Raw genomic sequence first — 19,134 nt, forward strand, 5'->3', positions numbered from 1 at the left:
CTCCCGTTCATCTGTAATGTTTGTTGCACCTTTCGTCTCTGTTGTGGATTGTTATTCTGTGCTTGTGCTGCGTCATTACTTACAATAGACATCTTCGTCCACTAACGGCTTCCGTCTCATGTTCTTTCATCTTGCTTTGGATTTTTGACTGTAGTGGATTTTGTGCCTTTTTTAACTGACACTTTTAAGCAGTATGGACCAGTGTGAACCATGCCGCTTTCCATTTTTGATTTACGAACCACGTACGTTGCTGCATGATGTGTAGATTCGATTCTAACCCTTTTTTTAACTGCCTCACGGAAAGCGCGCTACTTCCGGTATATTTTGTACATCATCTAAATGAATTTAAATTTCACCAGCTAACAGCCACCAAAATCATGGTAGGTGGTACAGTAAACCGGTCCAACACCTAGTCCAGTGGTTTCGGACTGCGGACCAGTTTACTTAAGTACAAAATATGGCGGACCAGCAAGGCCTAAAAATCACTCTGTACTATGAATTTCAAATTTAAATTGACGGCTTGCCGCATTTGTTTCATTACAATTCAAACCTGTATGTCTGAGGTCAGAGAGATATGGACTAGTTGTATGGAAAAAATGTTCGAGAATATTGTCAAATACATCTGCCGCTTGATATGATATATGTCAATGCAATCAAATTAAGAATAAAATGCCCTCTAACATTTTTATATAGTGGATGGAATGAGCGCGCGTGCAAGGAAGAGAGCGTGAATGACAAAATTAAGTGACGAAAGAAGTAACAAATAGCTACAGCATAAATAACACGCCATGGCGCAAAATAATTCGTGAATAATTTTGTACATTTCACTGCGGCGAAAGTGAAAAGCGAGAGCGAACTCCTACTACATTTTCATATGCTAATATCTCTTACGACGATAGATTTAAAATAGCTCAGTCTTTAGAGCTTGAATTAATAATAATCGTTTTTAAGGCCGTTTTGAACTAGAATTCGGAACATAGGTGGGAAGAGAAACCTGGATACAAAATATGTCACAGGTGCTACTCTTGTCGGAAACAAAGGGGCTTGTGGAGCGGAGCGGATTGCTTCACTTCAGTGCGGAGAAACGATTTATTCCGTTTCAAAAGGACTTGTCACAACCATTAAAATGATCCCTAAAATGATATTCTAAGCATAAGTAATAATTTTGTTTGTTTGTTTGTGTTTTTATTTGTTTAAACTAGAAAAGCTAAAGTAATATGAGGAGACAACAGAAAAATGAAGTTATGGAGTTTCAGCGAGGTGATCAAACTGATTAAAATAGTCATCTCTCTAGTGTTACTCTGCTTAAAAATAAAAAAAGAGAGAATGACTGAATGACTGAATCACTCACTGACTCACTCATTCTGGTCTGGCATCATTTCAGGATGCCAGGCACCACAATAGTCTCAAGTATGGCCGGGGCTGTCACGACAGTGCTGGCACAGCGGCTCCTTGGCCAACGTGAGTACTTTAACAGGAAGTTAGGAACCGTAGACTTGTTCACTCAATAATATGATTTGCTGTCTCGCCGGTTCACATCCGCGGTTCCCACGGTTAAAACGCAACGAAGACAGTTCTTGCTTTTACCACCTGTGGCCAGGAGGACAGCATTCGCACCTGTTGGCCTCGCAGATAAGACAGAGAAGCAGGTCAGACGTCTTATGAGGAGACAACAGAAAAATGAAGTTATGGAGTTACACTACTGGCATCATTTCAGGTTCGGTTGGATTCGGACCGGAGCAACAGCTCTGGTTCAATCAGGCATAATAAGTCCATTGGCCCAGCTTTTCTGGCGACGTAAGGCGGAACCAGAACCACGTGAGTACTTAAACATGTGCATCAATAACCATCTTTTGTGTAAACCTCTTCCCTGACTTATTTTGCATTTTTTCTGTTTTATTTGTATTGTTTCTTGACCTAAAGACTATAAGTGTGAGTTGTCAATAAATGGGCCGGGTAGAACAGGAGAGTTCGCTAATTAGCTTGCACGATCGTGCTTGAAAGCTTTTAATCGCTCAAAAGTGGATGAACACATGAGAGGGGAAACCCGCATGCCGAAAGAGAAATGGTAATCCTTCTTACCATGATACAATTTCAAATATAACCATATGGTCGTTATCTAGGGTGTCCCATTATTCTAATTGTTCTCCTTCTTCAATCCAGATATCTAATGTTCGCCCAAGTAAGTCAAGGCTAATGACTCCAACATGACATTCACATCATCTGTCCGAAATAACGGCTTCATCAGACATGGTCCTTGATAAACAAGCTACATGAGTCTGTCAGTCCGTCAGTCTGTCTGTTGGGAGTTACATAAGAGCAGCGCCATCTGCCACATTCTTTCTGCAAGTGCTACCACCACTTTTGTCTGAGAGTTTATTTATTTGGTAATTGTTGTTCAATAGTCCTTTTACCATTGTTCTTTTAGATGTGCGAATGTGGGAGGGAGCTATACTTCAAAACATAAAGTATTTTCTTATTATCTGTTGAAATTGATAATTGATCCCCCTCAGCAAAGAAAAAAATTATTAATAAGGTTTACTTGCAACATAAACCAGAGTCTGTGTTTCGCAATGTCTGATTAGTTTTGGCTCCTTTGTCATTGTTACACTGTCCTGTCATGATTTACAAGGTGCGGCAAGGTAAAGGAGACGGCAAATGATAGTTTGAGATTCCTTATCTCCCGGTTATAAAAACATTCGCTAATATCTAGTACACGGTCTTTGACAATCTCTTGTAGTAAGAATGTTCTTGCAGGACCTGATCATCGCAGTATTTTTCTGCTGTCTTCTTTCTACTCGAAGTTTGTTAACATGACTTGCTAATGTCCCGGTTCTGTAAAAATATATTTATTTAGGGATACGGTTCTGTCATTGCGCAGTTTAACCAAAAAAAAAAAAAAGTTACTTTTTCTGATAACGAGTGAAGTTGACTTCTTCACCCGTTAAACGTTCAATCTTTACAACCTCGACTTACCCTGTATTGCACAAAGGTATTTGTTGGTGAGTGCGCGTGCGTGTGTTGTGATGATGACAAATCACAAAGACAATCGTCTTTCTCTGAATCAGGTGAGGTCGCCTTGCATGAGTCCAGTTACAATGGCGACCACATGGTCAGAGGTCACAGCGGCAAGTGGAGGGTGAAGCTGCCCGCTGAAGCCAGAATAAAGAAAGGAAGGTAAGATTCGGGCTTTTCCCCAATCTCTCCTCAACAACACAAAAGACAACGCTCTCGTGGGTTCTAGATTATATTTCTGATGCCAGTCGAACCCCCCTTTTTTCAAAATCAAATCAAATCAAATTTGAAATGGAAGGGTGATGATTCCTTAGGATTGTGGAAATGGGAATATAAGTGTTAATCATATATCAACAACGACAACGACGACGTCGTAGGACCCTCGTCGAGCTCTCAAGGAAGGCCAAGGAGAAGGCGCACAATATGGCAGAATTTTTGGCACCGACCAGGTGCGCGCCCTTAAAAAGGAATTAAAAAAAATACCTATCTGGAGCCTGCTGTACTCAAGAGGCTAGGTACGCAGAACAGGGTTACCAGCAGCCACTATTCGAGTAAGCACAGTAAACTGTGCTGCCTCAAGAAATTTTTTTATTTATACATAACTACTGTCACAGAACAGTGGTAGACTTTGTAAATAGTTCATGCATAGTCACATTAATTAAGTCTACTTTTAATTATTTGCAGCAAAACCCAGAAGAGCCACAGCCAGGGAGGAGTGATTCTGCCCCATCAAAATGAGAGAAGAAGAATATAAAAAAAGGAGGAAAACAAAGCATTCTTCTCGTTAATGGCAAGTCTGACATCAAAACTTCCAGTGGAGATTCTTCAAGATCTCCATCTGCAAGTACATAAAATATGCCACCAAACCGTGCTTCAATATCAAGCTGCCGAAGAAGCTTCATCTCCCATTCCTGGAGACCCATCAAAGAAAAATTTGATGAACAAGCCTCTTTACGTGGCGTCTTATAACATCTTATTCATCGACACACACATCCTGAAGCCTTGTCTGCCCCTTCATTTCGCACAACCACCCGCCAGACGAAGAAGGCGGATGAAACGATGGCAGAGAGAAATGCTCAAGGAATATTTTCTACGGGGGCAGTACCCCAGCCAGGCAACTATTGCTCTTCTGTCACAAAGAACGCGCTTGTCGCGCAAAAGAATTCAGGTAGACACAGTAAACAGATCGAATGCCTAGTCCACTAGTTGATAACTAAACAGCCCTGACTTCAGTGACAGTTTTACTTTGTTAGTCTTATTCTGTACTCTGAAAGTGGGACAATGTTATTGTTTACCTGAGAAAACTCTGATTTATATTGATTTTGATTCTCATCCAAGAGAGTAATGAAACGTTTCTCTTACTTATGGCAAGCCTGGCAAATGTGCTGCCTCAAGAAACTTTTTATTTATACATAACTACTGCCACAGAACAGTGGTAGACTTTGGAAATAGTTCATTCATAGACACATTAATTAAGTCTTTTTTAAATTATTTGCAGCAAATTGATAAACAAGCCTATTTAAGTGGCGTCTTATTACATCTTATTCATCTTCACATATCCTGACGTCTTGTCTGTTCGTGTGTCGCAGGACCCACGTGCAGAGCTCGTGGAAGGTCGCAGACGGTGCGTAGGCCACGGACCAAAATAACGCCGGACCAGCTACGCATCCTGAACACCGAGTTTAAAATCAATAAGTATCCTAGGCTGGCAAGGAGGAAATATCTTGAGCGGAGGACCGGACTGCCAGCAGCCAGGGTCCGGGTAAGCACAGTAAACAGTAAACGCCTAGTCCAGTGGTTCTCAAAGTATTTCGGACCGCGGACCACTTCACTTAAGTACACAATATGGCGGACCACCAAGGCCTAAAAATCACTCTGTATTATATGAATTTCAAAAATCAAAATGACAATCTCAGGTATGGCCGCGAAACAAGATCACAGCCCTGACTTCAGTGTTGTTGACCTCCTTCTGTGTATGATGATATTTGTATGTAAATATATCTCAAAATGGAAGGGTGCTGATTCCTTAGGATTGTGGAATTGCGAATATAAGTGTTAATCATATATCGACAACGACAACGACGTGGTTCTGCAACGGCAAAAAGCCGGCTAAAAAACAACACCAAAAAAAGAGAAAGAAGCCCGCCAGATTCCGTCTTCGGATCTCAGGGAGGGACGCGAAACAGGATCACTTTCTTATTCAGTATATATATATATTTTTTTTTTTTGAACGTACGCAAATTTGTAATCAAAAGAAGAAAACAATAGAGACCAGAATCCAGTTTTCTTCGTCCAATTGTTTCCCGGTTAAAAACAACACTAAAGCACGTCTTACTTTTGTTTGAACAGTTTCCATCCATTAAGCGGGCAGCTTTAACAGCCACTTGTCCTGTGACCGGTGACCCCTGACCCAAGGTAATCTTTCTAATTTGTTGACAGAAATTGTCACAAGAGTGTGTGAGGTGGACTTGACAGCAGCATGCCCTTACATTTATAGGGACACCTGTGTGTACCATGTGCAGGTATACAAATTTGAAAAATGGCTATCGAGCGTGCGCTCTGACATTCAGAAAATAGAACCATAAAACATCCTTTCTTCCTAATCCAAAGACATGATGCTTGAGGAGAAGAAATCGATCATCGCTCATTAGTTCGCCCAAGTAAGTCAAGGCTAATGACTCCAACATGACATTCACATCACCTGTCCGAAATAACGGTTTCATCAGACATGGTCCTTGATAAACAAGTTCTTTTAGATGTGTGAATGTGGGAGGGAGGTATACTTCAAAACATAAAGTATTTTCTTATTATCTGTTGAAATTGATAATTGATCCCCCTCAGCAAAGAAAAAAATTATTATTGTGCTGATTCCTTAGGATTGTGGAATTGGGAATATAAGTGTTAATCATATATCGACAACGACAGAGAAAGAAGCCCGCCAGATTCCGTCTTCGCATCTCAGGTAGGGACGCGAAACAGGATCACTTTCTTATTCAGTATATATCTTCAGAGGAGAAGAGCTACCTCCGCCGCCAGAAAAATCCTTACAGTAAGATTTAGAGGTAGGCCCGCGAAACAGGATTGCTTTCTTATGCTGTATTTATATATTTTTTGAACACACGTAGAGAGAGAGAGTGCATATAAAGATAGATAGAAATGTGTGTGTATATGTATTCTGAATGTATGATGAAAGAGTACAGACGGTTTAAAGAAAAAAAAAAAAACAATCACCATCCCTATCGCAGTGAGACGAGTCAGCGATGTGGAAGGAATGAGCGCGAGTGCAACGACGAAGTAGTGACGAAAGTTTTCAGGCGTGGTTCTGCAACCGCAGAGAGAAGTGGTGGCGGAGGAGAAGAGCTACCTCCGCCGCCAGAAAAATCCTTACAGTAAGATTTAGAGGTAGGCCCGCGAAACAGGATCGCTTTCTTATTCAGTATATATATATGTTTTTTGAACGTACGTAAATTTGTATTCAAAAGACGAACAGAATCGCCATTTTATATGAATGTTATAATTATGCAGCTAATATTCTTTGGTTTCCATCCTGCCATATCCAACCTATCCTTCGTTAATACAAAAGGAATGTACACACATAAAGAGCTGGCTCTTCAAACAGGTGTCACATGCAGAGAAACTAATGCTGTATCACGACAAAATAGCTTGCCCATCAAACAGATGCCACTTGCACAGAAACTACAATAGAGACCAGAATCCAGTTTCACAATCTATTGCTAATTCTAGACACTTTTAGGCCTTAAATCTAGTTAGGTAATCAGTTTGATAGAAACACAGTGTACAACATACATTTATAAATTTTAAAAACCGAAGTTGTTTTAAAATCGCTCACTGACTCACTGGCTACACTACTGGCATCATTTCAGGATGGCAGGCCCATCCTTAGCCGCCAGAATTATTGACAGCGTGGTCTCGACGCTCGCTCCCTACGTACAGCAATGGCTGCAATCCGGTCCGGCCAGTCAACGTGAGTACTTTAACAGGCTCTGGAGTGAGTTAGTTTTGCGCATCAATCACCATCATTTGTGTAAACGTCTTCCCTGACTTATTTGGAGCCCCCAAATGTAGTGGAGACTGGTGGCGAAACCTTTATTCCCACATAAAGGAAATTACAGCTGATCTTCCAAGAATAGCAAAAGTTCAACTTCAAGATAGGATATACCATCTGGCAAGCGAGACAATCGTAACTAATTTAAAAAGCATAGAAGCAACAAGCAACAAACCTTAAAACAGGCCGGCTCTTTAAAATCTTGATCTCAACATTTTTATAAAATTTATTTATAAACTTTTATGATAAACACCAAAGTTTATAATATTGTGTTACTTTATTTCATGGAGAAAATAAGCCAAAGTGGCAAAGGTACTTTCTTCATGTTGCTTCAAATTTTATGTACAGCCTGGGGAAACAAACTATAAAACCTGACGGCTGTGTTTACTTTTGCATGCTTGGGAGTACTGTTTGCTCAGGAAAAGCATTTAATGTTGCTTTTGCTTTCTTTGTGACAGTTTTACTTTGTTAGTCTTATTTTGTACTCTGAAAGTGGGACAATGTTATTGTTTACCTGAGAAAACTCTGATATTGATTTTGATTCTCATCCAAGAGAGCAATGAAAGGTTTTTCTTACTTATGGCTAGCCTGGCAAATGTGCTGCCTCAAGAAATTTTTTATTTTACAGAACTACTGCCACAGAACAGTGGTAGACTTTGGAAATAGTTCATGCATAGACACATTAATTAAGTCTTTTTTTAATTATTTGCAGCAAATTGATAACGACGACGACGACTATTTTTATCATTATTATTCTAGCACTAAAATAATACATTTCTTCAGACTTCTTAGATCTATCACTGAAGTTTTACTTGAGGAGATTTTATTGGATATCCACATGAAGCTACATAATGTATGCTACGAGTTTTTAAAGAAATTCAACGCTTCTCATCCGAGAGAGCCAACGGCCCCTCCCCAGAAAACGGGTACAGCTGGTTCCCAGTAGATCTCATCACAGTAATATAACAAATTGCATAGAGAACTGCTGTTTAAAGTACCTAAATTTAGGACACAAGATTCGTCTAAATCTGGCTAAGGTTTCTCTAAAACCTGTATGTCTGAGGTCAGAGAGATATGCACTAGTTGTATGGAAAAAATGTTCGAGAATATTGTCAAATACATCTGCCGCTTGATATGATATATGTCAATGCAATCAAATTACGAATAAACTGCACTCTAGCATTTTATATCGTAAAAGAATGAGCGCGCATGCAAGGATGGATGAGAGAGCGTGAATGACGAAATACGAAAGTTTTCAGAATGCGTGTATCAATGATGTAAAATTGAAGTATAAGATTACTGTACATTGCCCTGCGAGCCGCGTAGCCGGAAAGTGGGAAGATTGGACAAATTGCCAATTTCAAAGTCTAAATATGTGAATAAAAGTACATTTCACTGCGGCGTAAGTCGAAAGTGAGAGCGAACTCCTACTACATTTTCATATGCTATATCTCTTATGATATATCTTTTTCCTTTTGGACCTCCAACAGCCATATATTTTTGTTGGGTTGTTTATAACAGGATTTTTGATTAATGTTTTAATTTTTCAGATCTCTTATCTTTTTCATTTTTGTAGCCAAAAACTGACTCTTTTGAGCAAGTTAATGACAGATGTATTTGAGAAAAATGTGTATTAAACATATGAATATAAGAATTCGGTGTAAAATTGTGAGAAAAAATAGGCTTGTTTCTCTTATGTGCGACAATGTTTACGCAATGAAATGTGTTAATTTGTACATCATGGTTTAGAATAGTCGATACAATATTATAATCAGATATATTATATAAGGTCAGTGTATGGTTATTTATGATTGAAGTTTTTCATGATAATAATTATATGGACGTCCTAAACTGAAGTGATCTCGTGTTTGTTTTATTTGAAAGAACACGCAGTCCGACTGCCGGTGACATACCCACCCTTTTTTTAACTGCCTCACGGAAAGCGCGCTACTTCCGGTATATTTTGTACATCATCTAAATGAATTTAAATTTCACCAGCTAACAGCCACCAAAATCATGGTAGGTACAGTAAACCGGTCCAACACCTAGTCCAGTGGTTTCGGACTGCGGACCAGTTTACTTAAGTACAAAATATGGCGGACCAGCAAGGCCTAAAAATCACTCTGTACTATGAATTTCAAATTTAAATTGCCGGCTTGCCGCATTTGTTTCATTACAATTCAAACCTGTATGTCTGAGGTCAGAGAGATATGGACTAGTTGTATGGAAAAAATGTTCGAGAATATTGTCAAATACATCTGCCGCTTGATATGATATATGTCAATGCAATCAAATTAGGAATAAAATGCCCTCTAACATTTTTATATAGTGGAAGGAATGAGCGCGCGTGCAAGGAAGAGCGTGAATGACAAAATTAAGTGACGAAAGAAGTAACAAATAGCTACAGCATAAATAACACGCCATGGCGCAAAATAATTCGTGAGTAATTTTGTACATTTCACTGCGGCGAAAGTGAAAAGTGAGAGCGAACTCCTACTACATTTTCATATGCTAATATCTCTTATGACGATAGATTTAAAAAAGCTCAGTCTTTAGAGCTTGAATTAATAATAATCGTTTTTAACTAGAATTCGGAACATATGAGAGAGCGTGAATGACGAAATACTGTGACGAAAGTTTTCAAAATGCGTGTATCAATGATGTAAAAATGAAGTATAAGATTACTGTACATTGCCCTGCCAGCCGCGTAGCCGGAAAGTGGGAAGATTGGACTAATTGCAAATTGCCAAGTCTAAATATGTGAATAAAAGTACATTTCACTGCGGCGTAAGTCGAAAGCGAGAGCGAACTCCTACTACATTTTCATATGCTAATATCTCTTACGACGATAGATTTAAAAAAGCTCAGTCTTTAGAGCTTGAATTAATAATATTCGTTTTTAGGGTCGTTTTTAACTAGAGTTCGGAACATAGGTGGGAAGAGAAACCTGGAAACAAAATATGTCACAGGTGCTACTCTTGTCGGAAACAACGGGGCTTGTGGAGCGGAGCGGATTGCTTCACTTCAGTGCGGAGATACGATTTATTCCGTTTCAAAAGAACTTGTCACAACCATTAAAATGATCCCTAAAATGATATTCTAAGCATAAGTAATAATTTTTTTTGTTTGTGTTTTTATTTGTTTAAACTAGAAAAGCTAAAGTAATATGAGGAGACAACAGAAAAATGAAGTTATGGAGTTTCAGCGAGGTGATCAAACTGATTAAAATAGTCATCTCTCTAGTGTTACTCTGCTTAAAAATAAAAAAAGAGAGAATGACTGAATGACTGAATCACTCACTGACTCACTCATTCTGGTCTGGCATCATTTCAGGATGCCAGGCACCGCGATTGTATCAAGTGTGGCCGGCGCTTTAGTGACGGCGCTGGCACAGCGGCTCCTTGGCCAACGTGAGTACTTTAACAGGAAATTAGGAACCGTAGACTTGTTCACTCAATAATATGATTTGCTGTCTCGCCGGTTCACATCCGCGGTTCCCACGGTTAAAACGCAACGAAGACAGTTCTTGCTTTTACCACCTGTGGCCAGGAGGACAGCATTCGCAGAAAGACAGAGAAGCAGGTCAGACGTCTTATGAGGAGACAACAGAAAAATGAAGTTATGGAGTTACACTACTGGCATCATTTCAGGTTCGGTTGGATTCGGACCGGAGCAACAGCTCTGGTTCAATCAGGCTTAATAAGTCCATTGGCCTAGCTTATCTGGCGAAGGCACGCAGAACCAGAACCACGTGAGTACTTAAACATGTGCATCAATAACCATCTTTTGTGTAAACGTCTTCCCTGACTTATTTTGCATTTTTTCTGTTTTATTTGTATTGTTTCTTCTGTTTTCTTAGTGACAAATAAATGTAAAAATATGGTAAGACAATTAAATATATGTATAATTAGATTATTAAGAAAAATCTTACAAAACTTGCAATTTTATACACTAAAAGCTACTTACACTGCATGCTATGCTGCTCAACCCGAATATCACGAAAAGCCAGACTATACTGTTGTGAACGTGAAACGACGAAGAAGGCACAGTCTGTGCCGATTGCTGTACAGGTCACAGGGAACCCCGACTGGTCTCTTCAAGCTCTTTGAATTCTACAACAAGCACAATATACTGCTGAAGGTGAGGAGAACCGCCTCCCCCAAACTTGCCAGGCGAATGGACGCTACTCTCGAAATCCCACCTATCCTTCGATAATACAAAAGGAATGTACACACATAAAGAGCTGGCTCATCCAAGAGAGCAAATGAAAGATTTTTCTTACTTATGGCAAGCCTGGCAAATGTGCTGCCTCAAGAAATTTTTTATTTATACATAACTACTGCCACAGAACAGTGGTAGACCTTGGAAATAGTTCATGCATAGACACGTTAATTATTTTTTAAATTATTTGCAGATAAACATAGATGAGGCCCGACCAGCTACGCACCCTGGAGGCCGAATTTAAAACCAATCGCTATCCCAGGCTGGCTCAACGTAAAGATATCGAGCGGAGGACCTGACTGCCAGCAGCCAGGGCGACACCGTGACTGTCCAGATCGTGGGTCATGGGACACCGATCACAGGTCAGGTTCACAGCGGCAAGTGGAAGGTGAAGCTGCCCGCTGTGACAGAAGCCGGACCTTTTATCATCATTTCGTCATCATTCGTCATAAATTTCAAGGAAGATGTAGAAGCGAAGGTGCACTAAAACACTCTATACTCCATCTTATCCCTCGCAATTATTGTACCGCGTTTCGTAACATTAACATTTTTGTAATTATCGTCAATTAAAGAACTAGCATAGTGCAAAATTATTTCTAGTCCTGGATCCTAGTCATGCAAAAAGAGACGACGATTATTGTGATCAACTCACACAACTCAAGGTGCCGAAAAAAGCTTCATCGTGTTCATAACACACCGGCAGAGAGAGGGTCCGCAGGCCAAGGGCGAAACTACGAAAGTGGCAGAGAAAAATGCTAGAAAAACAGTTCCATTAAACAAAGTATCCAAGGCTTGCAATGAGCCATCTCCCGGGGGTAGTGATCCTCCCCTCCCCGGGGGGGGGGGGGAAGAATCAAAAGAAGGATGAAATCAAATACTTTTTTTAAGTTGAAGAAATCTCTCACCAACTGTCTGCCTGTGGAGATAGGGATCTCTGTTTTTTGCTTTCTTTGTGACAGTTTTATTTTGGTAGTCTTATTTTCTGCTTGTCTTCCATAAATCATTGGTGGGTTATATGGGTGTTCTTATAATAGTAGGTTGAAATATGCACATGTACAATGTTTTTTTTTTAAAAAAAGCTTGGCTTCTGGTCAGTTTGAAGTACAAGCCAAGTGCAATTTTTTTCTTTAGGATCAGGTTAATTTAATGTACCCCACACACATATGCATGCCTAGACACATTAATTAAGTCTTTTTTTTTAATTATTTGCAGACCGATACCAACAAGCCACAGGCAGGGGGGAGTGGTCTTTCCCTCACCAAGGGAGTAGGGAGGAATTGGATAAAGAAAAAGAAAGAAAACATACATTTCTTCAGACTTCTTAGATCTATTACTGAAGTTTTACCTGAGGAGATTTTATTGGATATCCACATGAAGCTACATAATGTATGCTACGAGTTTTTAAAGAAATTCAATGCTTCTCATCCGAGAGAGCCAACGGCCCCTCCCCAGAAAACAGGTACAGCTGGTTCCCAGTAGATCTCATCACAGTAATATAACAAATTGCATAGAGAACTGCTGTTTAAAGTACTAAATTTAGGACACAAGATTCGTCTAAATCTGGCTAAGGTTTCTCTAAAACCTGTATGTCTGAGGTCAGAGAGATATGGACTAGTTGTATCGAAAAAATGTTCGAGAATGTTGTCAAATACATCTGCCGCTTGATATGATATATGTCAATGCAATCAAATTACGAATAAAATGCGCTCTAACATTTTTATATCGTGGGAGGACTGAACGCCCGTGAAAGAATGAGAGAGCGTGAATGACGACATACTGTAAGTGACGAAAGCTTTCAAAATGCCGTGTATGAATGACGTAACAAAGAATACAGTGAGAACGACATCCTCATCGTAAGTCGAAAGTGAGAGCGAACTCCTACTACATTTTCATATGCTAATATCTCTTATGACGATAGATTTAAAAAAGCTCAGTCTTTAGAGCTTGAATTAATAATAATCGTTTTTAGGGCCGTTTTTAACTAGAGTTCGGAACATAGGTGGGAAGAGAAACCTGGATACAAAATATGTCACAGGTGCTACTCTTGTCGGAAACAAAGGGGCTTGTGGAGCGGACCGGAATGCTTCACTTCAGTGCGGAGATACGATTTATTCCGTTTCAAAAGGACTTGTCACAGAATTAGCATTAAAATGATCCCTAAAATGATATTCTAAGCATAAGTAATAATTTTTTTTGTTTGTGTTTTTATTTGTTTAAACTAGAAAAGCTAAAGTAATATGAGGAGACAACAGAAAAATGAAGTTATGGAGTTTCAGCGAGGTGATCAAACTGATTAAAATAGTCATCTCTCTAGTGTAACTCTGCTTAAAAATAAAAAAAGAGAGAATGACTGAATCACTCACTGACTCACTCATTCTGGTTTGGCATCATTTCAGGATGGCAGGCACCAGGCTAGTCTCGAGCCTAGTTGGAACTATGATAACGGCGCTGGCCCAGCGATTTATGCCCTCCTTACTGTACATTGCCCTGCGAGCCGCGTAGCCGGAAAGTGGGAAAATTGGACCTAGAGTCTAAATATGTCAGTAAAAGTACATTTCACTGCGGTGGAATCTCTACTACATTTTCATATGTTAATATCTCTTATGACGATAGAATTAAAAAAACATCAGTCTTTAGAGTTTGAATTACACCGCCTCGTTTCGTCACAATTTAGTGTGCAATTCTGTCTCAGCTAATATTTTAGCTAATTTTTAGCGTCTATGAGACAGTGAAGTGTTACTCTGCTTAAAAATACTACTACATTAGCCCCTCCAGAACCACGTGAGTACTTTAACAGGCTCTGGAGTGAGTGAGTTTTGTGCATCAATCACCATCTTTTGTGTAAGCGTCTTCCCTTACTTATTTTTCCATTTTTCTTGTAATTCTTGTCCAAGATTTACCGCTAAAATCTGAAAGTGTGTAGAGCTCGTGGTATGATCACATACAACTGGTGCAAGATGACAGTAGCAAATTAAACATGTTAGCGTCCTCGCAAAAAAATTCTCCAACTCTAGAAGCACGCCAGGGACTTGGGGGTGGAGACTGGCAGGACAGCTTCACAATTGTGACGTTAAGGCCAGAACAACAGACCCGATGCAAGTTAGATAATTAGAGGTGGGCAGTGGTCAGTAAAAGGGGACAATGAAGGGACGACTTTTGTCCGTTTTTACGAATTGACAGTGTAACGATTTTTTGTTTGGATTGTATATGTATGTGATAAATTTTAATGATTTTTTTTTTGTAAACATTTGTGACAAGTTCTTTGCAGTAAATAAATATTAAAACCATGTGTATCCTTTGCTGATCATCACAGTAGTTTTCTGCTGTCTTCTTTCTACTCGAAGTTTGTTAACATGACTTGCTAAAGTCCCGGTTCTGTAAAAATATATTTATTTAGGGATACGGTTCTGTCATTGCGCAGTTTAACCAAAAAAAAAAAAAAAAAAAATACGAGTTACTTTTTCTGATAACGAGTGAAGTTGACTTCTTCACCCGTTAAACGTTCAATCTTTACAACCTCGACTTACCCTGTATTGCACAAAGGTATTTGTTGGTGAGTGCGCGTGTGTGTGTTGTGATGATGACAAATCACAAAGACAATCGTCTTTCTCTGAATCAGGTGAGGCCGCCTTACATGTCCTCAATTACAATGGCGATCACATGGTCAGAGGTCAGGTTCACAGCGGCAAGTGAAAGGTGAAGTTGCCGCTGAAGACCTCTCGTCCTGTAGCTGTAACAAGGTAAGATTCGGGCTTTTCCCCAATCTCTCCTCAACAACACAAAAGACAACGCTCTCGTGGGTTCTAGATTATATTTCTGATGCCAGTCGAACCCCCCTTTTTTCAAAATCAAATCAAATCAAATCTGAAGTGGAAGGGTGCTGATTCCTTAGGATTGTGGAATTGGGAATATAAGTGTTAATCATATATCAACAACGACAACGACGACGACGATGACCTGCTGTACTCTAGAGGCTAGGTCCGCAGAACAGGCTTACCAGCAACTATTCGAGTAAGCACAGTAAACTGTGCTGCCTCAAGAAATTTTTTTATTTATACATAACTACTGCCACAGAACAGTGGTAGACTTTGTAAATAGTTCATGCATAGACACAATTAAGTCTACTTTTAATTATTTGCAGCAAAACCCAGAAGAGCCACAGCCAGGGAGGAGTGATTCTGCCCCATCAAAGAGAGGGAAGAAGAATGTAAAAAAAGGAGGAAAACAAAGCATTCTTCTCGTTAATGGCAAGCCTGACATCAACACTTCCAGTGGAGATTCTTCAAGATCTCCATCTGCAAGTACATAAAATATGCCACCAAACCGTGCTTCAATATCAAGGTGTCGAAAAAGCTTCATCTCCCCTTCCTGGAGACCCATCAAAGAAAAATTTGATAAACAAGACTCTTTACGTGGCGTCTTATAACATCTTATTCATCGACACACACATCCTGAAGCCTTGTCTGCCCCTTCATTTCGCACAACCACCCGCCAGACGAAGAAGGCGGATGAAACGATGGCAGAGAGAAATGCTCAAGGAATATTTTCTACGGGGGCAGTAGCCCAGCCAGGCAACTATTGCTCTTCTGTCACAAAGAACGCGCTTGTCGCGCAAAAGAATTCAGGTAGAAACAGTAAACCGATCGAATGCCTAGTCCACTAGTTGTTAACTAAACAGCCCTGACTTCAGTGACAGTTTTACTTTGTTAGTCTTATTCTGTACTCTGAAATTGGGACAATGTTATTGTTTACCTGAGAAAACTCTGATTTATATTGATTTTGATTCTCATCCAAGAGAGTAATGAAACGTTTCTCTTACTTATGGCAAGCCTGGCAGATGTGCTGCCTCAAGAAACTTTTTATTTATACATAACTACTGCCACAGAACAGTGGTAGACTTTGGAAATAGTTCATTCATAGACACATTAATTAAGTCTTTTTTAAATTATTTGCAGCAAATTGGTAAACAAGCCTCTTTAAGTGGCGTCTTATTACATCTTATTCATCTTCACATATCCTGACGTCTTGTCTGTTCGTGTGTCGCAGGACCCACGTGCAGAGCTCGTGGAAGGTCGCAGACGGTGCGTAGGCCACGGACCCATATAACGCCGGACCAGCTACGCATCCTGAACACCGAGTTCAAAATCAATCGGTATCCAAGGCTGGCGAAGCGAAAATATCTTGAGCAGAGGACCGGACTGCCAGCAGCCACGGTCCGGGTAAGCACAGTAAACAGTAAACGCCTAGTCCAGTGGTTCTCAAAGTATTTCGGACCGCGGACCACTTTACTTAAGTACAAAATATGGCGGACCACCAAGGCCTAAAAATCACTCTGTATTATATGAATTTCAAAATTTAAAATGACAATCTCAGATATGGCCGCGAAACAGGATCACAGCCCTGACTTCAGTGTTGTTGACCTCCTTCTGTGTATGATGATATTTGTATGTAAATATATCTGAAATGGAAGGGTGCTGATTCCTTAGGATTGTGGAATTGGGAATATAAGTGTTAATCATATATCGACAACAACAACGAGGTGGTTCTGCAGCCGCCTGGCAAAGTGATGGCGGAGGAGAAGAGCTACCTCCGCCGCCAGAAAAATCCTTACAGTAAGATTTAGAGGTAGGCCCGCGAAACAGGATTGCTTTCTTATTCAGTATATATATATATTTTGAACACACGTAGAGAGAGAGAGAGAGAGAGTGCATATAAAGATAGATAGAAATGTGTGTGTATATATGTATTCTGAATGTATGATGAAAGAGTACAGACGGTTTGAAGAAAAAAAAAAAAAAATCACCATCCCTATCGCAGTGAGACGAGTCAGCGATGTGGAAGGAATGAGCAACGACGAAGTAGTGACGAAAGTTTTCAGGCGTGGTTCTGCAACCGCCGGGGGAAGTGGTGGCGGAGGAGAAGAGCTACCTCCGCCGCCAGAAAAATCCTTACAGTAAGATTTAGAGGTAGGCCCGCGAAACAGGATCGCTTTCTTATTCAGTATATATATATATTTTTTGAACGTACGTAAATTTGTATTCAAAAGACGAAAAGAATCGCCATTTTATATGAATGTTATAATTATGCAGCTAATATTCTTTGGTTTCCATCCTGCCAAATCCCAGTTTCACAATCTATTGCTAATTCTCAACACTTTTAGGCCTTAAATCTAGTTAGGTAATCAGTTTGATAGAAGCACAGTGTACAACATACATTTATAAATTTTAAAAACCGAAGTTGTTTTAAACTGTTGAAGCCACATTTCATTCTTCACAATGTTTCGTAAACGCTTGTGCAAGACATCTAAGTATTAGTTTAGGAAACATTTGAAAAGAAGCACGTTTCTAAGGTTGCTTTTCATAACAGTTTTAAAAGTTAAAAACATGTTTTGCCACTAACCCCTATTAGGAGTCCCTGCTGGAGACTTTTCCATTCTGGAAAGAGCATAGGTGCCCACGACAGTCAACTGTAATCAGCTTGAGTGCTTTTAAACATCAACAGTTAGCCAAACTGTGCACGGAGTCCCCATTACATTAAACACGATTTAGTCCTTGCATATGTAGATAAATACGCGATTAAGGTATTGATCCAGTAATCTGGCCCGCCAAGGACTTCATTTCCCCATATCCGGTCCCGCCGACCGGAGAAGTTGCCCACCCCTGTATTAGAGCGATAGCGTCAGGGTGTGCAGATACTAACGCAAGACCAAAGTATCTCCTCAATCCATTATTCTGTAACTGATTTCATGTCAGCCTAATTTTGCTTTTCTGTTTTAATAAAAAATGTTGTTTATTGTACAACCGTCTTGTCAGTTGTATATGCACACCCGGGAGAAAGTGTTTACCAGTGCGTACGCGTGTGGACGTGCGAACAGGCAGGTGAGTGGGTGTGAGGGCGAAAGTCGGGTGGAGCGAGCCAGATGAAGTGACCTTTTTTCCCTCGGACGAGTTAGGCCCATCTCTCTACACCACCTCGTTTCGTGACAATTTAGTGTGCAATTTTGTCTCAGTTAATATTTTAGCTAATTTTTAGCGTCTATGAGACAGTGAAGTGTTACTCTGCTTTAAAAAAAAGAGAAAATGACTGAATGACTGAATCGCTCACTGACTCACTCATTCTGTTTGAAGAATGGCTACACTACTGGCATCAGGTTGAAACGCATATGGAGCGGAGTCAAAACTCTGGCTCAAGCGGCTGCGCTTGGTCCATTGTCCCAGCTTTTCCGGCCATCTCAGGCCGATGCAAACCACTTGAGTACTCAAACATGTGCATCAATCACCATCTTTTGTGTAAACGTCTTCCCTGACTTATTTTGCATTTTTTTTCTGTTTTATTTGTATTGTTTCTTAACCTAAAGACTATAAGTGTGAGCTGTCAATAAATGCTTCATCATCTTTTGTTTAGTAAGTGCTTTTCTTGAGAGATCTTACTCTTCTGTTTGTTTCTATGTTTTCAGCATTCGTAATTCTTGTCCAAGATTTACCGCTAAAATCTGAAAGTGTGTAGAGTTCGTGGTATGATCACATACAACTGGTGCAAGATGACAGTAGCAAATTAAACATGTCAGCGTCCTCGCAAAAAAATTCTCCAACTCTAGAAGCACGCCAGGGACTTGGGGGTTGAGACTGGCAGGACAGCTTCACAATTGTGACGTTAAGGCCAGAACAACAGGCCCGATGCAAGTTAGATAAATAGAGGTGGGCAGTGGTCAGCGAAAAGGGACAATGAAGGGACGACTTTTGTCCGTATTTACGAATTGACAGTGAAACGATTTTTTGTTTTTTTGGATTGTATATGTACGTGATAAATTTTAATGATTTTTTTTGTAAACA

The 19,134-nt window shown here is 40.0% G+C and overlaps 2 protein-coding genes across 2 annotated transcripts in view; both read left to right on the top strand.

Moving 5' to 3' along the window:
- The window catches only part of LOC112567315 (sialate O-acetylesterase-like), a gene marked incomplete in the record, with an annotated part of 123,602 nt that overhangs the window by 72,396 nt on the left and 32,072 nt on the right, over window positions 1–19,134 (top strand).
- The window catches only part of LOC112567313 (ubiquitin-associated domain-containing protein 1-like), a 40,004-nt gene continuing 21,412 nt past the window's right edge, over window positions 543–19,134 (top strand). The window contains 1 exon segment of the mRNA XM_025243961.1: window positions 543–1,461. The gene's annotated coding sequence lies outside the window, so the exon portion shown is untranslated.

Source organism: Pomacea canaliculata, linkage group LG6 (genome assembly GCF_003073045.1).
Source record: "Pomacea canaliculata isolate SZHN2017 linkage group LG6, ASM307304v1, whole genome shotgun sequence".
NCBI classification, from domain to species: domain Eukaryota; kingdom Metazoa; phylum Mollusca; class Gastropoda; order Architaenioglossa; family Ampullariidae; genus Pomacea; species Pomacea canaliculata.